The sequence below is a fragment of the Adiantum capillus-veneris genome, chromosome 27 (assembly GCF_014529385.1).
Source record: "Adiantum capillus-veneris isolate H3 chromosome 27, ASM1452938v2, whole genome shotgun sequence".
Taxonomy (NCBI): Eukaryota; Viridiplantae; Streptophyta; class Polypodiopsida; order Polypodiales; family Pteridaceae; genus Adiantum; species Adiantum capillus-veneris.
This window is the reverse complement of record NC_140957.1, coordinates 37,587,446-37,613,871: the sequence shown is the minus strand read 5'-3', so window position 1 is coordinate 37,613,871 and position 26,426 is coordinate 37,587,446. Positions and strand designations below refer to the sequence as shown.

At 44.3% G+C, this 26,426-nt stretch overlaps 1 pseudogene; it reads right to left on the bottom strand.

The window, feature by feature from the left end:
- Nucleotides 1–870: 870 nt before the first annotated feature.
- On the bottom strand, nt 871–24,470 carry LOC147421794 (uncharacterized; annotated as a pseudogene).
- Between the last annotated feature and the right edge of the window lie 1,956 nt (nt 24,471–26,426).

Sequence of the window (26,426 nt, the reverse complement as noted above, 5' to 3'; positions counted from 1 at the left end):
AAAGGCCCCTTTTTTCTCTGAAGGTGCCCCCCTCTCTCTTTGGCCACTCACCCTAGCCACCTCCAATCCAGTCCTTAACCCCGTCCAAGAGATCTCGACCTTCTGCCGTAGCAGAACCGTTCGGCCCCCCTTGTCCTGCATGCAATGGAGATCTCCACCTCACGCTGTTTCCTCCCTCTGTCCTGCACTTTGCTCCACAGATTGTCCTTCCCTTCCCATGCAGACTGCAGCCTTTCTAAGAACTGCCACCAACCTTCTATCAATAGCGTTATAATTTTTTGATTGATTTTCCAGGTTCAACTCCATTATTTTTTTGAAAAAATCTCCATTTGGCCTCCTATCACATGCACTCCATGGATCCGATCAATGACCTACCCTTCATGCACACAATGGCACGATTTCTCCAGCAAAGATTCACAACCATGCTTGGCCTGCAAAATGCCGGATCTGGCATACACGTCCCTGCGGTACCTGCTCCAAGATGCATCTAGTACATGACCAAGCTTGCGACCATCAACCTACCTGCTATCGTGCACCTGCCACTGACACTTTTTGAGGTTGACCAAATCAAGTTGTACCATCGTTTCCCACCCCCTCGTTGAGCATTCATGCTCAACCATAGCATTATTTAGATAATATGTCATTGCATAAGAAGAAACTGATAGAGACTATGTACAAGAGCTAGATAAATAGCAGTAGATAGATAGAGAGAGTTTTTCACTGGCTGTAGTACCCGCCTGGGTCAAATGGAAAGTTGCATGCTTCCCCAAGCATGATTGTAGTCCCTCCCGGATAAAAAATGTGGCTTTGGTCATCATCATCCGTCTGTAAAACAGATACGCACCATCCCTGCTTTGCATTGGTGAATCTCTAAACCAATCCTTCCTGTCGATCTTGACAGCACAGCCCTTCAAAAAACTGCATGCATGAGCCACCTCCACGCCCAACATAACCTTGCACATCCTGGAAAGCCTTTGCATCGCATCTCTCCCCACCAACGGCTAGAGATCTCTCCACAACATCATTGTCTTTAAGCGAGGCAACTTGTGGCAACTGATCATTCAAAGCAGACACTGGCATATCTGTAATGGCTATTGCCCACACAGGAGCAATAGGCATTACGGGAATGATTACCCGCGACTACATTATGTGAACATCAACACATAGAATGACGATAGAAGACAGTACACAGTATACATGCACAGAACACCTCTTGCTTCATTTATATGTAATCCGGAAATAGAGTTACAACAAGAGATGCCATGAATAACATAGAGATTGGTGAGTTACATCAAAAGACAGGTATGGCCCCCCATATACAACCACTGCTCCAGTGCATATCGCGAACGGTGCACGCACTCCCCCTGTCCCATGATATCCTGTAAAGAACTGCCGCCACGGCTGCCGCATACCGCATGACTCCTGATCCGCAATGCCCAGACCTTCGCAGGACCGCATGTGCGACTAATGCCGTAACACCTGGCACGCACGGTGGATTGCGCGAACCCACACTCAGCCCCTCCGGTTGGAAGGTTCCGGTTGCTGCTCTTCGACCCGTTCTCATGAAGAGGAAATATCAATGTAGCCAAAGCCTCAAAAATCTGCAGTATGTGCTCGATAGACCTCATCCAAAATATATGGATCTATCTCAGTATGTTCCGGCCAAGGAGCCCGAGGAATAAACTGCGTTGACAGAGAAATAGATTGCGGCGCCTGTGGCAAAGGAGCAAGAGGCGTATGTAAACGATAATAGCGAGAAAGGTATTTATTAAGAGCAAACCAAAATGGAGGGCAAGGAGGTAGACTGAGAGAGAAAGAATGATCCAAGGTCTCCACCCAAAAACAGACCCTACACCGCTCCTTACGAAATCGAAGAATCATTTTCTGCAAACGAGATACATGAGCTTGGGCTTCAGCACAATCCTCTGTAGCTTCCGCCCAATCAGCAACATCAAAACCTTCGGGAACAACACTCTTACCTCTGTCAGTGTTGGATGAATCAGGTTGCTGCACCACCACCTGATGTGTTGGTGGCTGTGCTCTCACCTCAGCAGATAAGCGTGTGCTCCAGCTATGTAGTTGATTGTCCAAAAAGACACGGAGATCCTGTTGCATCTCCACTGCCAATGCATCCAGATCATTCATATTGATCATTACATCACCAGGGTGCGAGGCTAAGTGTGAGGCAAGGCTTTGCTGCTTTCTCAATTGAAGTAGTTCCTCTTGAATAGAATCCACAAACGCAGCATTAGCCCCCCGAAGCATTTGTATTTTTGCATCCTGCTGGCGAGCTGTTGCAGTCATATCTGCATTTTGATTGGTCAACTCGGCAATGCGAGTCTGCAAGGCCGTTACGTGCGCTTCCAGCTCATTAACTCTACCCTCTGTTGCGGGGGCTGGCCAGGCCGCACGAATGGACTCTGCAAGTCTGCTAAAAAAAGTGTCGTACGCCTGTAGTTGGTCAGCAGGGTTTGCTGCCGTAGCCTCCGAGGGTAGCGCTCCGGGAAGAGTACCTCCCGTTGAGGCAGCCGCATTGGTGGTTCCAGTTCTAGAAGTTTCCGGTTGAGAGGGAACATCCGCAGTCGGAGCTCGCGGGGTTCACTATGTGTAAAACTATCATATCACGTGCGTTCAAGACGTGTTTGTAAAACCCCTTATCTGTGAATTTTGTTAAGAATATAATGTACCCTTTTCTTTTCAAAACTGTAAGTTTTTTTCAAATTTGAAAAAAAAATTCCCTTCTGTATATATATTTCTGTAAGTTTCAAGAACTTTAAATACCCTTCTGTTGAACTCACGTGATAGGTTACATTTTTATTAGGTACCTACCCGGGAGCCGGAGAGCCCGTCCTCAGCGGAGTAGCACTTGCCACTCTCTCCTGCATTCGGCGGCGCCAACGTGCCATCGCAGAATCCTCCAGCACAGGAGATGCAGTCGCCGGAGGTGGTGTAGAGAACTGCTATTCCTCCCTGCCACGCTTGTGGGTCGCTGGTCCGGCAGTGGCCATCTCTTGGGCTCCAGAGGGTACCACTGCAGTCGAAGGACCTGAGAACTCCTCAATGGACCACCAATCGGTCATCTTCAAAGGGGCATAGAGGACGCAGGGCGAAAGGAAAAACTTCCCTTAAGGGAAAGATCAGTGTGAGCAGTTGGCCAACTTTTGTAATGGTTGGGGTATTTTGCCCCAACTATGCCATCACTCTTTGGCATTCTGCCAACAGTCTTTCTCTGAGAACTGCAGCCCAAGCCACAGGCCCAAAGTTGGCTGAATGCAAAACATTCCTTGCTCTGGTCGAGATGGTATAGGGTTTATCTTGTAGCCAAATTGCCTCGAGAAACCATCGATACGCATCCCTGATCGCTACATCTGACAACCCTGAAAGCTTATATTCCCCTTTCACTTTTAAGCCAAACTCCCGATCCACATCTGCAGCAGGAATCACATGAGACGCACGCATCACTCCATCGTTGGGCAAACAGCAACACCTGGAGATCCTTTCTGTTGTCAGCTGAATATGTTGGTTATTCAGCTCCACCATATCTCCAACAGCCAGTTGCTCAATCAAACCTGCTGCCTGCGGGTGAACAGGAATCCCTTGCCAATCCAAGTTAGCGAACACACGTAGCTGCAAATCTTGCAACCAGGCATCCACTTGGCGAATCGCTAGCTGCTGTACGGGAGTGAAGAGGACGCATTGCAGGAGAGAAGCCTTCATGGCGACGATGAGATGCAGGAGCAGAGAATATAGAGCTAAGGCCGCGCGATACAGAAAACAGGAGAAGCAGAAAAAAAATCGTCTGCATGTAGTAACCCTCTCACAATGAGTTCCAAAATAGGGCGAGCCATGGTGTCGCAACCATCATAGCTCCTTTCCCACTTTCCAAGATTGCATGCAAAAGAATCCCCAATCATTATTAGGGCGGCTTTGGGCTCTTGTACCATAGTAAAGGGGCACTAAATAATGGTAGGGGAAACATAATGGCGCAATCTGAAACCATTGACCGGTACAAAAATAACCTCCCCACGTAAATCCGCCAAGTAAAAAGAAATGGGCCCGCATGCTTGAAAAATCCAGAATGGTCTTGACCACCATAATTTAAGCTTCCCAGGCATCTTCCCGAGGCGGGAATTAAAGACAAGGACCAGTTGTCCCCGAACAAATTGCCGTGCTTTCGGGCGATCCAGCCATTTTTTCCGCCTAGACCGCAGATCCTACAGCACCGCAAAGCTATGCAACCGCTCTTCGTCTAGTTCCTGCAAAACATCCAAGCGATAAATAACAGAATCTACTGGAAGAAGCCGATCTGCAATGAGCATCCCCAAACTCGAAATCACATGCTCCACCGGGGTGATTGCCTCCATGCCAAATACCAACTTAAAAGGAGTCAATCCTATTGCCACTTTATAAGCTGTCCGATAGGCCCTCGAAGCATCGACAAACACATGAAAATCCTGACCCCAATTTGTAGGAAGCATAATCGGAGCTTTGGATAGCTGAAGTTTTAATCTCCGAAAAGCCAAATCACATTCATGTGTCCATTCAAAATCTATAGCATGCGCTGCCTGAGTAATTGGGATTGCCAAATGCGCGACAAACCACAAATGCCTCCCATGCCAACGGGCTTGACCCAGAAAAATCTGACACTGTTTCTGGTTCCGCGGTGGGGGTGCTTCCATAATTGCGGCTATTTTTTCCGGATCCACGAAAATACCATCTTCAAAAATTATATGTCCGAATAGCCTGCCACTGCGAACAGCAAATGCACACTTTAAAGGGTTCAAACTGAATTTTACCTCTCTACATTCCATAAAGCATAACCGTAATTGCTTCAAGTGCTCCAATTGCGCTCCAAAAACATTGAGACCATCCAAAAAAATTCTCATAGAATCCGTCAAATAAGGACCAAAAATTTGGAACGTATCCCTTTGAAAAGTTGAAGGCACATTCATCAATCCGAACCACTTAACTGTGCAGACAAACACACCCCATGCGGTAGTAAAAGCTGTTTTTGGGCGATCCCGCAATGCCATTCGTATTTGGTTATATCCACTAAACCCATCCAGAAAAGTATACATCTCATGTCCTACTACATCATCCAAAATGGAATCCAAGAATGGAAGAGGAAAAGGATCTGGAACAGTAACCGCATTCAATTTTCGGTAATCCACACAAATTCGGATTTGCTTGTTTTTCTTTGGTACAACCACAATTGGAGAAATCCACTTTGGATTATCAATAGGGGTAATAAAACCCACTTCCAAAAGACGATCAATTTCCATCTTAACTTGCTTTTCCACATTCGGATTCATCCTATATGAGTGTTGCTTCACTGGCACCGCATCCGGTTTCAGATTTATCGTATGCTGATAAAACTTAGGATCCAATCCCTGCGTATCCACATATTCCCATGCAAAAACAACCTTAAATTATATCAGTAACTTAATCAAATCATCTCTAAAACTTGCCTCAAGCTGCTTATTAATGTATATGGGCTGCGACTCCACTTGCTCCCCAAGAAAGACCTTCTCTAATTCATCTTCTTTAACCCTTGTAATTTTTTCATTTGCGTCTTAAATGCACGTTCTTGCTGAATAACGTCCTCCAATGATTCAGGACTTGGAAGCACCTGTTCTTGCTCCCCTATTCCTACTGGAGTTCCTGAATCCCCTACCGAGTTTCCTTTTGGAACCAGTGAAATATCCGCAAGATATAAAGAGACCAAATCTGGATTAGCTTTCAAAAATTGCTCCTCTTCTAATCCTTCCACCATATTTACTATTTCTGCTATCACCGGCCATGCTGCCTAAACTGGTTGTTTGCATGTTCCCAACATCACCTGCACTTTCCTTTTACCCTTCTTTAGTGTAAACATATTTGCTTCCCAATTATGTTTTACCCTCGCTTGTCGTAACCAGGGTCTCCCCAAGATAATGTGATAATCCTGATTATGATCCTCAATATTCAAGACTACTTAGGAAATGGCAAAAGATAAGCCCACCACATCCAAGACAATGCCCCGAGGTAACCCCACTGGTTGCACTCTTCTTTGATCTGCCATGCGGACTACAAAGGGTGTAGGCTCCCAATCACTGAGGCCAAAACGCTCACAAGCTGCTTGAGTAATAATGTTTACTCCCGCTCCTCCATCCAATAGTACCTTGTCAATGTATGCTCCATGGTATTGATAGCCGTTTTTCGGCTCTTTGTAATTGCCACATAGAGTTACCTCACCCTACCAAAATCACCCAAACACTGTGGCTATCCCTACCATTTCTCTGTACATAGGCGTGCGTGAGTCACGGGACTTTTCCCATATCTTCTTAAAAAACCCTCAATTAGCTAGTCATTGGGCTAGTTGAGCCAAAAAAATAAAAAAAATAAAAAATATAAGTATATTATGGCCCATGCGTATGTAAATATTTCTTTGTATATAGTGCATAAATAAAAGATTTTTTCATAATTATTTTGGTATTTATTTAAATATGTCTACCTAGGTGTGTGTTATTTATGCTCTGTACATTGCCTCACCATTACCACAATTTTTCTTACCATTTTTCATACTCTTTATTCCATATAGAAATATTTTCATGTAAGCTTCTCTTATATTTGGTGTAACTCCACCCCAACAAAAATCCAAAAAAACTAGTTTTATTTATGTGTATATTTTTTCACTATTGTGATTTTTTCCTTCCTACATCTATTTTGTTTTTTTTATAAAAAATTAGAACACCAAAAATATTTATCTTTTTATGGTAGCCTCATAATGAGAGAAATTTCTTTTGACTCCTTTATATTTTTTCCACTTATATTATTTATATTTGACATGTACATATTTTTTAGACCCCTCAATATTTGATTTTCTTAGTTGTACTATTCACTTATATCATAATCTCAACAATATCTTCAATTACAGACCTACCAAATAAGGTCAAGGGTAGGTGGCATGCGTACATGCCCTATGGAGGGCTCACTCTTGGAGGTATTCAAAAGAATCATCCAAAGAAGGACCCCACAAGGACCTTGTGCAGTGGAAAAAACGGTCGATTTTGTTGAATTTTTAAAGTTCACTTGCTCTCCGAATTGGAAAAGGTGATACAAACAAAAGTTGTAGCTCGTGGGCTGAACTTTAGCCTCAAATTTTTTCATATTTTTTTGAGCTACGAGCTGTGAGCTATGATTTTTTTAGTGGACCCCAGTTTTCCCATGCTATGCAGCCACACTCTCTCTTCCACTTTATCATTTTTCTCTTTCACACACACTTCTCCACTCATCATCCCCACCTCTCTCACCACTCCTCTCTGCACCCTACTCACCTTCTCCTCAACCTTGAAGAATAAGAGAACCCATGGTGAACTCATACCTCCCACACACAATTCCATTCCAAAATTGACCACCTAGTCTCATTTTTCCTCCTCCAATTTACCCATATCTATCAAAAAAACCACAAAATTCAGCCTCTTCTCTTAAAAGACAGCATCATGGTGGTTGATTACTCAACTTCAATTACCTTGTCTCTCAAGGAAGGTCAAGAGTGGAGAAAAAATGTACCGTCAAAGCTAGTGGACCGTCAATGAGCGTCAAAATTGGCCCTACTCAAGACACTTGGAGCATCAACCTTGTAAGAAATCCACCTTTTCTTACCTCTTAAGAGTTTTTCTTCCTTATTTGTATCCTACATGGATACTCCCATTGTAAAAATCCAATTCCATTTGTAAAGTAATACTAACTCTACTAACACTAACCCACCGTGAAAAGTCCTATCACCTCCATTTCTCTCCTCTCTCTTTCCCCACCAACTCCTTGATAATTCCAAACAAAAGAAATTAGATAAATTGCTGAAAATCTAACCCAACCATGGTTAGAGGAGTAACCCTAGCCTTCAAAATTGCTATAAAAGGAGGGTGTAGCTAGCACAAAAAGGGGAGCCATAAGCAAGAGCACTATGCTATAGCTTGAGAAGCCAAGCTCAACCTCTCTAGAAGGAGCTCTTGAGTGGAAGCTCATTGTCTTTTGCACGTGCATGTGTTGTAATAGGGGATTAGCAAGGGAACTCTATGCCATTGTAAGAGAGAGAGTGATCATTCAATTGAGAGTAGGAAATCTATGAATTCTCCTACTAGTGTAAGCCCAACATTTGCTGAATCAAGGAGGGTGGATTTGGACTAAGCTTGGATACTTTGTCTCCCTTCCAACGTGAAGTAATGGACAACAATGATGCGTAAGTTTCTTGGTGTTTTTTGTTAAGTTCTTGATAGCTTGTCTCTGGTGTTGTCATCAATCTAGCCATAAATCCCACATACTGTAAGAGGGCGACAGGGTGGAGAGGACTCCCCTGGCCTTAAGACAGTGATTGGGGTGGCTTTTCTTGTGATGTGTTGTGGTGAAATTTACGCAAGCTATGTTGAACAAATACTAATCTCACTTTGATTTGTTATGACAGATTTGTAAGAAGGTATTAATGCAACAAGCACCCCCTCCCCCTTTCTCTCTCTTTCTTAAATATATAGTTGTGTTTGCTTGATCATTGCCGATACATTTCAAACCAGCCCGAGCACTATATCTCTCTCTCTCTCTCTCTCTCTCTCGTGTTTTAGTGTGTGAGAGTGTTCCATTGGTGTTAGGGTTAGTGTAAATTCCTTGCTTGTTTGTGGGTTGCTCTAACGATTCTCCTCTTTTGCGTCCTAGTTCGCTCTTAAACTAGGTGGTGCCCCTTGTGTAGTTGGGATTTGGCTGTGGGTTTGTTGTTTTGGTTTGTGTTGTGTTGTGCCCCAGCCCCATTGAGCAGCACGGGAGCCTTGAAGGGTGTCTAGAGGTTGCTCTTCTTGTCGCCCGCCCCGGACCGCCTCAAATTGGTGCCCCCACTGAGGACGGCTTGTGTATTTTTGTGTAGAATCAACCTTTAGCATAGTCAAGTAGTTTGCATGAATCACGAAAATATGTATGATCCCTTCATTCCCATTGCAAGGCAAAAGGTACACATAATTGTTAGTACTAAGTTGCAATTTCAACATGTCATTCGTAGAATTTTAGGTCCTTTTAGGTTGTCCAAGATAAACGCTTCAGTAAATCCTTTTATTTTGCCTCTCATTAGGTACGACCTTAGTTTGGACGTCTATATTTTTGTTTTGTTTTAAGCATTAGGTCATGCATACACCATGGATAATGGCCCGGGAATAAAGGTTTCCCCCTTCCATTTCACTCCACACATTAGAATAAACATTGCAATTAGTAGGAAAATCCATTTTCAACAACGTATGGTGTTCATGTTTGGTGCCCAAAGAGTAGGAGAAATTCTCGCATCACCAAACCCTGTCATCCTACCTCTTATTGATTATCATAGGTCGTTTGATGTGAATATCTTTATTTTGTTGTAAAATAGATTGCAAGCTAGAAAACATTATTGTGTAAATCTTTTTAAGAAAGAAAAACAAAAACGGGTGTCACTTTGAAATCAATTCAATGGAAAGCCAACGCCAAATGTTTGGGTATCCTCTTTTCTTTGGAGAGCCTGGAGAGGATGCAGAATTATTTTTAACGAATTTCAAGATGTCTTGCCGTATCAAGAGGATAATAACTGATCAAGAACGTGTAGAAATGTTTGAGGTGGTCCTTAGGAAAGATGCTAGCACTTGGTTTGACTCTTTGCCTGAGGAAGTTTAGGGGAATTACACAGAAGTTTTGAATCGTTTTAAGAAATACTTCTTTGATCCCCAAAACACTCAAAAATTATGGCAAGACATTGTTTCTCATAAGCAAAAAGACTTAGATGACTACTACTTGTACAAGCAAGAGTTTCTACGTCTTTGGGCTCTATGGATACGAAATGTTGCTAACCCTGGTGATGGTGCAGAATTTCTAAAGAAGGAGAGGTTCATAGCCGGACTCTTTCCTGACCTTAAGGTAAAAGTTGAGGCGGGTGTACCTGCTACCTTTGATGCAGCTGAAACTAGGGCTGCTGAGAAATATAGGAAACTCAAGTGCTTAAGGGGAGAGGTTCCAATAGAAGGTCTTAGACCCAAAGGTAAGTCACAAGCATCAACATTGAGGGAGCTTCCTGAGGTAATGGCAGAAGTAATTGAGAAGTTAAACGAATCTTTAAGCAGCCTGTCAATTCACCTTGCACAAGCTGTAGGTCCAAAGGGACAAGCAAAGAAGTCTGAAGAGCGAGATCCACGACCTAGGAGAGTCTTGCAATGTTGGAATTGCGGAGAGTCTGGACATGGGATGTATAATTGTCCTTGGCCCCGTGGGGAGCCAAGGAGACCTAACTTGAATTACCCAGTGATGAATGCAGGTGAAGGAACTGGTCAACAACCAAGGCTTCTACAAAGACCAAATGGACCAAGACCACCTCCACAAGGGGTAGAAGGAGTTCCACCTTTGCCAGATCCAAATGTGCATGTCGTAGAGGTGACAAACTCAAATGAGGTTGACATGGAAGCAAATGGCATTAAGCGTGGCCGAGGAAAAGGTAAAGAGAAAGAGGGTGTCCCATCACAGAGTGACCATGGACAAGGCAAGAAGGCAAAGGAGACCAAGGAAGCTAAGAGGACTCGATGTCGTATCAATCTCCAAGACTTCCCTCTTGGACATGGTATGGCTCCATACAACCTGTTAGAAGACATGCGAGGTAAGGGTCCTGATATCTCATGGCCTCAGTTTCTTGCATTATGCCCACAAGTTAGGAGGGATTTAACAAAGGCAGTTAGCACTAGGAGAAAGGTAAAAGAGAGTTTTCCTGTTGTAAAAATTGCACATGCTGAAATGAACGAGGATATTACACCTGTGCTAGATTGTTACATAAAAGGAAGATTGGCTAGGAAAGGTCTAGTGGATGGGGGTGCACAAATTTGCATCATGACAGAAGGGCTCATGCAAAGACTAGGCATGCACATCCATGAGACACCTGAAATCAAAGTGAAAATGGCAAACAATAGCAAGGCTAGGTGCGTAGGCATTTGTAAAAATGTTTTTGTGGAGGCCTTTGGCATTAAGAAGGCAGTGGATTTCTATGTCATGTCTACCAAGGGAAATGGTTACCCATTTATCCTAGGAAGACCATGGCTAATGAAAATGCGAGCTTTGCAGGATTGGGAGAGTGGAAAGCTAATTTGCAGGAATGACAATCACAAGAAGGTTGTCTTTGACATGAAGGAGCAACGCCAAGAGGAGCTCCATGAAGAATCATCTCGAAGTGAGACGGAAGAATATTGGACTGAAAACACTTCAGAAGAAGAAAGTAGCGGCAGCATTACTGAAGAGGAGTCCTCCATTGAAGTCATGGGGGTAAGGTTTAAGCCAAACAACCAGGAGACCTCTTCTCGAGGTTTGGAAGAGGTAGGTTCCCAAGAGAACCAAGAGGTGGAAGATGAAGGAATGTTAGAAGGTATGTTGTCTACAACACTTACAAAGGATGAAAGAGAGGAGTTCAAATGTGTGCTAAGGAAATTTCCGAGGCTTTTTGCTAAAGACTACACCGATGTGTGTGGAGTAGATGTTGTTCAACACAAGATTGAGTTGAAACTAGAGGCCACACCTAAGGCTCAAAAGCTACGAAGGCTAGGAGTCGTTAAGGAGCAGGCTCTACTCAAGGAGGTAAGAAAGCTTCTAGCAGCAGGTTTCATTTATCCAGTGGAGAATTCAGAGTGAGTCTCTCCCGTTGTTGTCACTCCTAAGAAAAACGGCAAGTGGAGGGTGTGTGTGGATTATCGTCCACTTAATGAGGCAACAAAAAGAGATCACTTTCCCCTCCCATTTCAGGATGAGATACTAAATGAAGTAGCTGGTCATGAGAAGTACACTGTGTGTGATGGCTACTCGGGTTACTTTCAAATAGGTATCGCATTGGAGGATCAATTGAAAACAACCTTTATCACTCCTTGGGGTTGTTATGCTTTTAGAGTCATGCCATTTGGCCTGACAAATGCTCCTGCAACTTTCCAACGCTTCATGAACATGGTGTTTCAAGCATTCTTTGGAAAGTCCATTAGGGTTTTTATTGATGATTTTTGCATTTATAGCTCAAAATCATTGCATCTACAAAGGGTAGAAGAAGGTTTAAAGAAGCTCTATGACATGGGAGGTCAACTCAACCCCGACAAGTGTCACATAGCTGAGGATGAAGTGATCTTGCTTGGTCACAAGGTTTCCTATAAAGGCATTGAGGTAGATCCTTCAAAGGCAAAGGCTCTTATTGAGCTCCCCTCACCCAAGAATCTCAAAGAGGTCATATCATTCATTCAAAAAGTGAAGTATATGTCACGCTTTATTCACTTAGCTTCGGAGTTGCTTCATCCTTTGCAAAAGTTGACACAACAAGTAGAATTTGCATGGTCTGATGAGCTTGAAGAGTATTTTTGTAACATTAAAGTCATTTTGTCAGAGCTACCAACACTCATGCCTCCTTGTTGGGAGTACACATTCTTTGTTAGCTCTAGTGTTGGAAGGGAAACAATTGGTGCCGTGTTGCTACAACAAGATCCCCACAGTACAAGGATGCGACCCATCTACTTTGCTAGTAGGGTCATGAATGCTTTGGAGAGAGACTACACAGAAGCAGAACTCATGATTCTTTCTCTCATGTTTGCGGTGAGAAAGTTTAGATCCTACCTGCTACCAAAACCTTTTGTAATTCTCACTGCAGAGAATTTGTTCCCTTGGGTGTCATCTCAAATGAATCTTAGTACTAGGATCTCAAAGTGGATTATGGAGTTGCAAGAGTTTCAATACTCTTTCAAGGTAGAAGATAGTGTGCGTGCACAATTGGCAGGGATTCTCACTTATAGGGTGCATGAAAAGGAGATTAAGGTGCCTGAAGTAAAGACCCTACCATTACCACCACCAAAAAGTATTCCTAATGCTTTTACCTTGTTCTTTGATGGAGCTTTTCGTCGAGCCACAGGAAAAGCAGGGGGAGGGCTAGTGTTGCTCAACCCAAGTGGAGAGGTGGTCATGAAAGAGAAGTTCAATCTACCAAGTTCAGCTAGCAACAATGAAGCAGAATACGACACACTAATTCATGGTTTGAAGATGTGCATTGGCCAAGGGATACAACGCCTCATGGTAAAGGGAGATGCACTTCTCATTGTTAAACAGAGTTTAGGCATTTGGGCATGCAAGAATGAAAGCTTGCGGAAAAAAGTTCATGCCATTCGTAGATTGTTTAATCATTTTGAAGAAGTGCAACTATATCATATTCCTAGGAAACAGAATGAAGATGCCGATTTACTTGCACAGCAAGTGGTTACATGTGTTGAGAAAGAAGTGCAGGTCATCATGGTGGCAGCAACTGTCAAGCAACCGAGATACCAGGGATTGGAGTCATTGACTCCCATTATTAGCTACATTTTGGAGGGCGAGTTTCCACAAGACTTCACGAAGGCTCAGAAGAGGAGACTCATGAAGAAGGCAAGCGCATATCTCTTCCTAGAAGGCTCCCTCTATCAAAGAGGGAGGGATCAAGTATGCAGAAGAGTACCAACTATTGAGGAAATTCCAGCCATTCTAAAAGGTTTGCATGAAGAAGCATGTGGGGGTCATTTTGCCCAAGAATTAACTATGAAGAAGATTTTGCTTGCGGGATATGTTTGGCCAAGTCTGCATGTGGATGTCCAACATTGGTGTAAAAGTTGTCACAATTGTCAAGTAAATGGGAATAGAAGATTGGTTTATGGTCCAAGGCAAATCGTGCTTGCAAATAGACCCTTTGAAAAGTGGGGCATTGATGCTATGGGTCCTCTGCTTAGGACAAAAAATGGTAAACTCTACATTCTAGTGGCTATAGACTATATGACTAGGTGGGTGGAAGCACAAAGTGTGGCAAAGGTAAATGAGAGGACAGTGAGCAAATTCGTCTACACTCACATTTCTTGTATATTTGGCACACCTTTGGAGATTGTTTCTGATAATGGTCCAGGGTTTAGAAAGGGATTGCTCATAGAAGTCTGTGAAGAACTTTGCATTCTACATCGTCACAGTACACCCTACTATCCCCAATCAAATGGTTTGGTAGAAAAAGCTAATGGTGTCATTACAGGCATCATTAGAAAGATGTTGAAAAACAAGACAAAGTTGTGGGATGACTTCTTGGATGGTGCCTTGTGGGCGTATTGAACCACATATAGGGAAGCCACGGAGTTCACACCATTTCACTTGGTCTATGGTCAAGAGGCTTTACAGCCAATTGAGCTAAACATTCCAACAATGCGACTTCATGGCAAATCAGCACAAGATGATCAAGAAGCATGGATGGATCGACTTCTTACCTTAGCTGAGCTTGAGTGGAAAAGAGAAGCAGCATACGAGTGCTATAAGAGGAAAGCCACACAGACAGGTATGGCCCCCCATATACAACCACTGCTCTAGCGCATATCGTGAACGGTGCACACACTCCCCCTGTCCCATGATATCTTGTAAAGAACTGCCGCCACGGCTACCGCATACCGCATGACTCCTGATCCGCAATGCCCAGACCTCCGTAGGACCGCATGTGCGACTAATGCCGTAACACTTGGCACGCACGGTGGATTGCGCGAACCCACACTCAGCCCCTCCAGTTGGAAGGTTCCGGTTGCTGCTCTTCGACCCGTTCTCATGAAGAGGAAATATCAATGTAGCCAAAGCCTCGAAAATCTGCAGTATGTGCTCGATAGACCTCATCCAAAATATATGGATCTATCTCAGTATGTTCCAGCCAAGGAGCCCGAGGAATCAACTGCGTTGGCAGAGAAATAGATTGCGGCGCCTGTGGCAAAGGAGCAAGAGGCGTATGTAAACGATAATAGCGAGAAAGGTATTTATTAAGAGCAAACCAAAATGGAGCGCAAGGAGGTAGACTGAGAGAGAAAGAATGATCCAAGGTCTCCACCCAAAAACAGACCCTGCACCGCTCCTTACGAAATCGAAGAATCATTTTCTGCAAACGAGATACATGAGCTTGGGCTTCAGCACAATCCTCTGTAGCTTGCGCCCAATCAGCAACATCAAAACCTTCGGGAACAACACTCTTACCTCTGTGAGTGTTGGATGAATCAGGTTGCTGCACCACCACCTGATGTGTTGGTGGTTGTGCTCTCACCTCAGCAGATAAGCGTGTGCTCCAGCTCTGTAGTTGATTGTCCAAAAAGACATGGAGATCCTGTTGCATCTCCACTGCCAATGCATCCAGATCATTCATATTGATCATTACATCACCAGGGTGCGAGGCTAAGTATGAGCCAAGGCTTTGCTGCTTTCTCAATTGAAGTAGTTCCTCTTGAATAGAATCCACAAACGCAACATTAGCCCCCCGAAGCATTTGTATTTTTGCATCCTGCTGGCGAGCTGTTGCAGTCATATCTGCATTTTGATTGGTCAACTCGGCAATGCGAGTCTGCAAGGCCGTTACGTGCGCTTCCAGCTCATTAACTCTACCCTCTGTTGCGGGGGCTGGCCAGGCCGCATGAATGGACTCTGCAAGTCTGCTCAAAAAAGTGTCGTACGCCTGTAGTTGGTCAGCAGGGTTTGCTGCCGTAGCCTTCGAGGGTAGCGCTCCGGTAAGAGTACCTCCCGTTGAGGCAGCCGCATTGGTGGTTCCAGTTCTAGAAGTTTCCGGTTGAGAGGGAACATCCGCAGTCGCAGCTCGGGGGGTTCACTATGTGTAAAACTATCATATCACGTGCGTTCAAGACGTGTTTGTAAAACCCCTTATCTGTGAATTTTGCTAAGAATATAATGTACGCTTTTCTTTTCAAAACTGTAAGTTTTTTTCAAATTTGAAAAAAAAATTCCCTTCTGTATATATATTTCTGTAAGTTTCAAGAACTTTAAATACCCTTCTGTTGAACTCACGTGATAGGTTACATTTTTATTAGGTACCTACCCGGGAGCCGGAGAGCCCGTCCTTAGCGGAGTAGCACTTGCCACTCTCTCCTGCATTCGGCGGCGCCAACGTGCCACCGCAGAATCCTCCAGCACAGGAGATGCAGTCGCCGGAGGTGGTGTAGAGAACTGCTATTCCTCCCTGCCGCGCTTGTGGGTCGCTGGTCCGGCAGTGGCCATCTCTTGGGCTCCAGAGGGTACCACTGCAGTCGAAGGACCTGACAACTCCTCAGTGGACCACCAATCGGTCATCTTCAAAGGGGCATAGAGGACGCAGGGCGAGAGGAAAAACTTCCCTTAAGGGAAAGATCAGTGTGAGCAGTTGGCCAACTTTTGTATTGGTTGGGGTATTTTTCCCCAACTGTGCCATCACTCTTTGGCATTCTGCCAATAGTCTTTCTCTGAGAACTGCAGCCCAAGCCACAGGCCCAAAGTTGGCTGAATGCAAAACATTCCTTGCTCTGGTCGAGATGGTATAGGGTTTATCTTGTAGCCAAATTGCCTTGAGAAACCATCGATACGCATCCCTGATCGCTACATCTGACAACCCTGAAAGCTTATATTCACCTTTCACTTTTAAGCCAAACTCCTGATCCACATCTGCAGCAGGAATCACATGAGACGCACGCATCACTCCATGGTTGGGCAAACAGCAACACCTGGAGATCCTTTCTGTTGTCAGCTGAATATGTTGGTTATTCAGCTCCACCATATCTCCAGCAGCCAGTTGCTCAATCAAACCTGCTGCCTACGGGTGAACAGGAATCTCTTGCCAATCCAAGTTAGCGAACACACGTAGCCGCAAATCTTGCAACCAGGCATCCACTTGGCGAATCGCTAGCTGCTGTACGGGAGTGAAGAGGACGCATTGTAGGAGAGAAGCCTTCATGGCGACGATCAGATGTAGGAGCAGAGAATATAGAGCTAAGGCCGCGCGATACAGAAAACAGGAGAAGCACAACAATAATCGTCTGCATGTAGTAACCCTCTCACAATGAGTTCCAAAATAGGGCGAGCCATGGTGTCGCAACCATCATAGCTCCTTTCCCACTTTCCAAGATTGCATGCAAAAGAATCCCCAATCATTATTAGGGCGGCTTTGGGCTCTTGTACCATAGTAAAGGGGCACTAAATCAGGGTAGGTGAAACATAATGGCGCAATCTGAAACCATTGACCGGTACAAAAATAACCTCCCCACGTAAATCCGCCAGGTAAAAAGAAATGGGCCCGCATGCTTGAAAAATCCAGAATGGTCTTGACCACCATAATTTAAGCTTCTCGAGGCGGGAATTAAAGACAAGGACTAGTTGTCCCCGAACAAATTTCTGTGCTTTCGGGCGATCCAGCCATTTTTTCCGCCTAGACCGCAGATACTACAGCACTGCAAAGCTATGCAACCGCTCTTCGTCTAGTTCCTGCAAAACATCCAAGCGATAAATAATAGAATCTTCTGGAAGAAGCCGATCCGCAATGAGCATCCCCAAACTCGAAATCACAAACACCACCAGGGTGATTGCCTCCATGCCAAATACCAACTTAAAAGGAGTCAATCCTGTTGCCACTTTATGAGCTGTCCGATAGGCCCTCGAAGCATCCACAAACACATGAAAATCCTGACCCCAATTCGTAGGAAGCATAATCGGAGCTTTGGATAGATGAAGTTTTAATCTCCGACAAGCCAAATCACATTCTTGTGTCCATTCAAAATCTATAGCATGCGCTGCCTGAGTAATTGGGATTGCCAAATGCGCGACAAACCGCAAATGCCTCCCATGCCAACGGGCTTGACCCATGAAAATCTGACACTGTTTTTGGTTCCGCGGTGGGGGTGCTTCCATAATTGCGGCTATTTTATCCGGATCCACGAAAATATCATCTTCAGAAATTATATGCCCCAATAGCCTGCCACTGCGAACAGCAAATGCACACTTTAAAGGATTCAAACTGAATTTTACCTCTCTACATTCCATAAAGCATAACCGTAATTGCTTCAAGTGCTCCAATTGCGCTCCAAAAATATTGAGATCATCCAAAAAAAATCTCATAGAATCCGTCAAATAAGGACCAAAAATTTGGAACATATCCCTTTGAAAAGTTGAAGGCACATTCATCAATCCGAACCACATCACTGTGCAGACAAACACACCCCATGCGGTAGTAAAAGCTGTTTTTGGGCTGATCCCGCAATGCCATTCGTATTTGGTTATATCCACTAAACCCATCCAGAAAAGTATACATCTCATGTCCTACTACATCATCCAAAATGGAATCCAAGAATGGAAGAGGAAAAGGATCTGGAACAGTAACCGCATTCAATTTCCGGTAATCCACACAAATTCGGATTTGCTTCTTTTTCTTTGGTACAACCACAATTGGAGAAATCCACTTTGGATTATCAATAGGGGTAATAAAACCCACTTCCAAAAGACGATCAATTTCCATCTTAACTTGCTTTTCCACATTCGGATTCATCCTATATGAGTGTTGCTTCACTGGCACCGCATCCGGTTTCAGATTTATCGTATGCTGATAAAACTTAGGATCCAATCCTTGCATATCCGCATATTCCCATGTGAAAACAACCTTAAATTATGTCAGTAACTTAATCAAATCATCTCTAAAACTTGCCTCAAGCTGCTTATTAATGTATATGGGCTGCGACTCCGCTTGCTCCCCAAGAAAGACCTTCTCTAATTCATCTTCTTCAACCCTTGTAATTTTTCCATTTGCGTCTTAAATACACGTTCTTGCTGAATAACGTCCTCCAATGATTCAGGACTTGAAAGCACCTGTTCTTGCTCCCCTATTCCTGCTGGAGTTCCTGAATCCCCTACCGAGTTTCCTTTTGGAACCAGTGAAATATCCGCAAGATATAAAGAGACCAAATCTGGATTAGCTTTCAAAAATTGCTCCTCTTCTAATCCTTCCACCATATTTACTATTTCTGCTATCACCGGCCATGCTGCCTAAACTGGTTGTTTGCATGTTCCCAACATCACCTGCACTTTCCTTTTACCCTTCTTTAGTGTAAACATATTTGCTTCCCAATTATGTTTTACCCTCGCTTGTCGTAACCAGGGTCTCCCCAAGATAATGTGATAATCCTGATTATGATCCTCAATATTCAAGACTACTTAGGAAACGGCAAAAGATAAGCCCACCACATCCAAGACAATGCCCCGAAGTAACCCCACTGGTTGCACTCTTCTTTGATCTGCCATGCGGACTACAAAGGGTGTAGGCTCCCAATCACTGAGGCCAAAACGCTCACAAGCTGCTTGAGTAATAATGTTTACTCCCGCTCCTCTATCCAATAGTACCTTGTCAATGTATGCTCCATGGTATTGATAGCCGTTTTTCGGCTCTTTGTAATTGCCACATAGAGTTACCTCACCCTACCAAAATCACCCAAACACTGTGGCTATCCCTACCATTTCTCTGTACATAGGCGTGCGTGAGTCACGGGACTTTTTCCATATCTTCTTAGAAAACCCTCAATTAGCTAGTCATTGGGCTAGTTGAGCCAAAAAAAATAAAAATAAAAAAAATATAAGTATATTATGGCCCATGCGTATGTAAATATTTCTTTCTATATAGGGCCTAAATAAAAGATTTTTTCATAATTATTTTGGTATTTATTTAAATATTTCTACCTAGGTGTGTGTTATTTATGCTCTGTACATTGCCTCACCATTACCACAATTTTTCTTACCATTTTTCATACTCTTTATTCCATATAGAAATATTTTCATGTAAGCTTCTCTTATATTTGGTGTAACTCCACCCAACAAGAATCCAAAAAAACTAGTTTTATTTATGTGTATATTTTTTCACTATTGTGATTTTTCCCTTCCTACATCTATTTTGTTTTTTTTTCTAAAAAATTAGAACACCAAAAATATTTATCTTTTTATGGTAGCCTCATAATGAGAGAGATTTCTTTTGACCCCTTTATATTTTTTCCACTTATATTATTTATATTTGACATGTACATATTTTTTAGACCCCTCAATATTTGATTTTCTTAGTTGTACTATTCACTTATATCATAATCTCAACAATATCTTCAATTATAGACCTACCAAATAAGGTCAAGGGTAGGTGGCATGCATACATGCACTATGGAGGGCTCACTCTTGGAGGTATTCAAAAGAATCATCCAAAGAAGGACCCCACAAGGACCTTGTGCAGTGGAAAAAACGGTTGGTTTTGTTGAATTTTTAAAGTTCACTTGCTCTCCGAATTGGAAAAGGTGATACAAACAAAAGTTGTAGCTCGTGGGCTGAACTTTAGTCTCAACTTTTTTCATATTTTTTTGAGCTACGAGCTGTGAGCTATGATTTTTTTAGTGGACCCCAGTTTTCCCATGCTATGCAGCCACACTCTCTCTTCCACTTTATCATTTTCCTCTTTCACACACACTTCTCCACTCATCATCCCCACCTCTCTCACCACTCCTCTCTGCACCCTACTCACCTTCTCCTCAACCTTGAAGAATAAGAGAACCCATGGTGAACTCATACCTCCCACACACAATTCCATTCCAAAATTGACCACCTAGTCTCATTTTTCCTCCTCCAATTTACCTATATCTATCAAAAAAACCACAAAATTCAGCCTCTTCTCTTAAAAGACAGCATCATGGTGGTTGATTACTGAGCTTCAATTACCTTGTCTCTCAAGGAAGGTCAAGAGTGGAGAAAAAATGTACCGTCAAAGCTAGTGGACCGTCAACGAGCGTCAAAATTGGCCCTACTCAAGACACTTGGAGCATCAACCTTGTAAGAAATCCACCTTTTCTTACCTCTTAAGAGTTTTTCTTCCTTATTTGTATCCTACATGAATACTCCCATTGTAAAAATCCAATTCCATTTGTAAAGTAATACTAACTCTACTAACACTAACCCACCGTGAAAAGTCCTATCACCTCCATTTCTCTCCTCTCTCTTTCCCCACCAACTTCTTGATAATTCCAAGCAAAAGAAATTAGATAAATTGCTGAAAATCTAACCCAACCATGGTTAGAGGAGTAACCCTAGCCTTCAAAATTGCTATAAAAGGAGGGTGTAGCTAGCACAAAAGGGGGAGCCATAAGCAAGAGCACTATGCTATAGCTTGAGAAGCCAAGCTCAACCTCTCTAGAAGGAGCTCTTGAGTGGAAGCTCATTGTCTTATGCACGTGCATGTGTTGTAATAGGGGATTAGCAAGGGAACTCTATGCCATTGTAAGAGAGAGAGTGATCAGTCAATTGAGAGTAGGAAATCTATCACTTCTCCTACTAGTGTAAGCCCAACATTTGCTGAATCAAGGAGGGTGGATTTGGACTAAGCTTGGATACTTTGTCTCCCTTCCAACGTGAAGTAATGGACAACAATGATGCGTAAGTGTCTTGGTGTTTTTGTTAAGTTCTTGATAGCTTGTCTCTGGTGTTGTCATCAATCTAGCCATAAATCCCACATACTGTAAGAGGGCGACAGGGTGGAGAGGACTCCCCTGGCCTTAAGACAGTGATTGGGGTGGCTTTTCTTGTGATGTGTTGTGGTGAAATTTACGCAAGCTATGTTGAACAAATACTAATCTCACTTTGATTTGTCATGACAGATTTGTAAGAAGGTATTAATGCAACAAGCACCCCCTCCCCCTTTCTCTCTCTTTCTTAAATATATAGTTGTGTTTGCCTCATCATTGCCGATACATTTCAAAGCAGCCTGAGCACTATCTCTCTCTCTCTCTCTCTCTCTCTCTCTCTCTCTCTCTCTCTCTCTCTCTCTCTCTCTCTCTCTCTCTCTCTCTCTCTCTCTCTCGTGTTTTAGTGTGTGAGAGTGTTCCATTGGTGTTAGGGTTAGTGTAAATTCCTTGCTTGTTTGTGGGTTGCTCTAACGATTCTCCTCTTTTGCGTCCTAGTTCGCTCTTAAACTAGGTGGTGCCCCTTGTGTAGTTGGGATTTGGCTGTGGGTTTGTTGTTTTGGTTTGTGTTGTGTTGTGCTCCAGCCCCATTGAGCAGCACGGGAGCCTTGAAGGGTGTCTAGAGGTTGCTCTTCTTGTCGCCCGCCCCGGACCAATTTCAACAATGAACCCAGAGGTACTTGTATTGGCGACGTGAGGACCTCTTTCCAAACTGAATTCCAATCCTCCTCTTCTCTAATATAATCCTTATTTCCAACTTTTTCTTCCTTTATTTCTAGGCCCACAGTTGATGGTCCTGATGACTGCACTGTTGGTGCGGATTGTGGCAACCAGGACACAGTCTTTTTCCGCACTTTTTCCTGAGCCATCCAATTCGGAATCTTTACATTGGGTGTTGGAACCACATTTTTACCCGATCGCGTGATTAATGAAACCACTGGATCAGACTCCTCCAATCCTTCAATCTGAACCATAGCCACACTAGGCTGTTTCCCTACAGAGCGTTCCCACTTCTTCCGATCATATTCCATAGCTTCAGTACACTCGGATCGCCAGTGTCCATCCCCCAAACAGAAAAGGCATGTCTTGGGGCGATCAGGATCTCGGCCACCTCTTCCACGACCTTGTCCTCCCCCTTGATCCCGTCCTCCTGCTTGACCTTGCAAAGGCGTCTCTGATGTATGAGCATGAGCCATCGCCACAGCAGGCTCTTGTCCCTGCCCTATCTGTGGTTGTTGCCAGGCAGAAGAGTCTCCTCGACTCCGACGACCTGGATCGTTGAAATAACATTCCACTGTATTATGAGTATTGGTCGTGCAAACCGCATACCACTTCTGATTCATTGTGCACTATTGAGCAGCATGGCCCGGATTCCGACACTGGGTACACCATAGTTCCTTCAGACTTTTAGCCACCGCAGCCGATTCCGATGATCCGGATGAAGCACCTTTCCCGTGACTCTGGGATTTTTTCCGAGGTGTCTCTTCAGATTCTTTCCCCGAATCGCTGTTGCCTGAGTCTGAGAAATCTGATACTGCGGACTCCAACTCCAAACTATCACTACCACTGTCTTGCGACTTCCGATGAGATTTCTTCCTGTGTTTTTTCTTTGATTTCTTTGGAGATTTTGTATCCTCTAAAGCTTCTCCTGCTACTACAGCCCTAGCAATTACATTATCCAGTGGAGTAGTTACCTTATCCACTGTTTTCATAGCCGTTCTAAGGTCCTTGTTGAGCCCCCGCAAAAAAAAATCATTCAGTACCTCTACTGCCGGCCTTTGTGCCTGAGGTACCCTCTGCAAAAGCATCCGAAATTTTGCAACGTAATCCTCCACTGGCAATGACTTCTGCTGTAGCGTTCGAAGCTTTTCCAAATGTTGAGGGACTGTCTTTTCCGTTCTAAACCTTCGTAGAAACGCTCTGGATCCGTTGAAATATGTATGAAAATGATCATCAGCGTATTTGGACAACCACCATTTCGTAGCTTTCCCCGAGAGTGTAGATTCAAACACTGATTGTTGATGGAGAGGAATCACCACCCGAGGATCATTCAATCCATAAGCTTTATCGAATTGGCGCAAATGTGCATCCGGGTCTTCTCTCGAAAGACCTCGAAACCGACTATACTTAATCTGAGGATGAGCCATCACCCCTTGCCCAACTGTACCTCCTCCCGAAAAAAGCTGACGAGCACTAGGAGGTGGAGACAGTGGCGGAGACACCCCCGGACTGCTTACCGGAGACGGTGGTGGAGCAACCTATGTGGGTGAGGGTGAACGTACGACAGAAGGACATGACTGACTGCATGGAGTACGCCTCGCTCGCCGCAACCACCTAACCCGCACCGGGCTTGGTGATGAAGATTCAGATTCCTCAACCTGCGGTGAAGAAAAAACAAATTCATCCGAACCGCCTCTCCTCCAACGTCTTCCTACAATTGGAACCACAGGGTCAGGCAGACCCTGCGACCTAGTGCGCATGCATATTCATTGTAGGTCGTCCATCACGCATCGTGGTCACCAGATGTAATGGCTATTGCCCACACAGGAGCAATAGGCATTACGGAAATGATTACCCGCAACTACATTATGTGAACATCAACACATAGAATGACGATAGGAGACAGTACACATTACACAGGCACAAAACACCTCTTGCTTCATTTATATGTAATCCGGACACAGAGTTACAACAGCAGATGCCATGAATAACATAGAGATTGGTGAGTTACATCAAAAGACAGGTATGGCCCCCCATATACAACCGCTGCTCCAGTGTAGATCGGGAACGGTGCACACACTCCCCCTGTCCCATGATATCCTGTGAAGAACTGCCGCCACGGCTGCCGCATACCGCATGACTCTTGATACGCAAAGCCCAGACCTCCGCAGGACCGCATGTGCGACTAATGCCGTAACAATATCTTCACCTGTAGACTCTTCAAACAGCACTAGAAAAGGCAGAAAGCCCTGCATTCCTTGTATTCGCGCCATGGCTTTAGCAACCAAAACCTACGACTCGTCATCTACATCGACCACTGGATCATATCCAACCCCGAGTCTGCTTCATCGAAGCACTCTTCTTCAGTCAACATGGCCTTACCATCACAAGGCAAGAGAGAGGGTTGCCCAACCCCCTGGTCCACACAAAATGTCTCTTACCTGCAATCTACTGCTCTTTGACCACCTTATTGACATGCATAACATCATATGTCTCATACCTTGAGAAAGCAGACTCCGTTTCCCATGTGATGTCTGTATCCAAGGCACTACTATATCTCGAATACACCTCGGCTTTCTCCACAAAACTCACTGGCTTTTGCACTTCAACTATCTTCTCCATTGCTTGCTTTTTGGAAGTCACTTGGTCAAGCACATTAGGTGGTACTCGGTAGACTCCTCTCTGCATCTGATGAGGCCTCATAGGCCCACACAGTATCATCTCTACTCTGTCATCACGCCTATCTGCTGCAACCACATGTGCATCAACAAAGGGTCGGATTACCTGAAGCTCTTCCCTAGCAATTGGCCTTGGCACCAATGGACTCTCCAGAACTTGCTTTGCGTGTTGCTTCCTTAAAACCTTCTTTGTCCTGCTCTGTGCATAGGCTACTGCCTCCTCGTACGTGCACGGTCCATTATCTCGACTTTATCCCGCACTTTTACATGCAAGCAGTCCACAAACTTGGTCATGTTCAAAAAATTTGCATTCTCTACAGCAGTTATCTTAACCAACTTTCTCCATATGGCCTCGCACTCCCACATGAATGCTCAAAAATCACCGCCAAGGCTTTTCTTTAGGTTGTCCATCATTTGCTTCACTTTACTCCACTGCGTGTTGGCCACATATGGGCTTCGGAATTCCGCTTCCAATGTGCTCCAATCCTATTTTTCTTGAGCCTGCAAGCCCTCGTACCATACCTTTGCTTTTCCACGAACTAGTTGCGGGAAAGCTTGGGACACTTCCTCTTCTCTTGACAAGCTGCTCTCCAGCAGAAATAGACCATAGTCCTGTAGCCACACTTTTGCATCTTCAACACGTGTAAAAGTCGGAAAACCTGACCATGCCATTCTTGTTAGATCATGCTCTTCAAACCGCGACACCGTCTTTGACTTCACCGAGAAGCAATCAGTAGCTCCTCACTGGGGGCACCACTGATGGAAAGGGGGAAGGGAGAACACACCCATCACACTCCAAGGTTGCCTCTCTATAGCCCAGGATAAATTTCACACCCCTAACCACACATAATCACATACACATGGACACTTTTTGATAACCTCCAATGCATCGGCTCGCCTTCAAGCACCGGCTATACACACCAACCACGAACACTTTAGCCCTTAATTGACCCGACAACACACCATCAACTCTGACTGTACCCAATAATACACACAACTCCCATATCCGCAATCTCTTATACCATCGATTGAACCTATCACTCTCTCCCTCTCTCTCTCGGCACACACACACCCGTGTGGTCTGGAGCCAACGCTACCATGGACTAGCAGAAGATAAGACAAAGGAACAAAATGATCCGAGTCCAGCAGTCACCATAAACCATAGAAAAACCATGCATCAAAACACATATGCAGGTACAATGATGGCATCAACGGCCAGGACAATCCCTGCTTTTCACTTGCAGCCATGGCGGCTCTCCTTTAACCTCGCTTTTCGATTATTGGCCAACCTCGTTGGTGGCTCTCTTGCCTCTTCAATTGCTCCCCATGCATCCCTCGCTCCTCAACTTCATGATATCTGTGACTTTGCCCAAACTCCCAAGGATCCCCAATCCTCTGCTCCTTTTGGCCTACTCATAGCCCCTCTCAACAACCTCTCTGTCATCCAAAACCTCCTTGTTTTGCAACAATCCACCCTCAGCCCCCTGTAATGCCCTTCAACACTTTTCCTCAATGCCAGCCCTGCAACAGACCCCAGCTTTGCTCGGCCTTATCTCGTCTAGTTTTCTTCTGGTTGCTTCCGACCTTCAACTTTCATTCATGCTCTTAGCCAACTCTCCTACTCACACCATGCAGCTTTCACCTTGAAAACCTGCCACGGGCCGTACCTCCTTCTATATCCATAGTGCCTCCTCTTGGTGGTGCCTCCTTCTAGAGTGGCCACTTTGCACAGCAACCCTCCCATGCGAAAAAAGGCTCT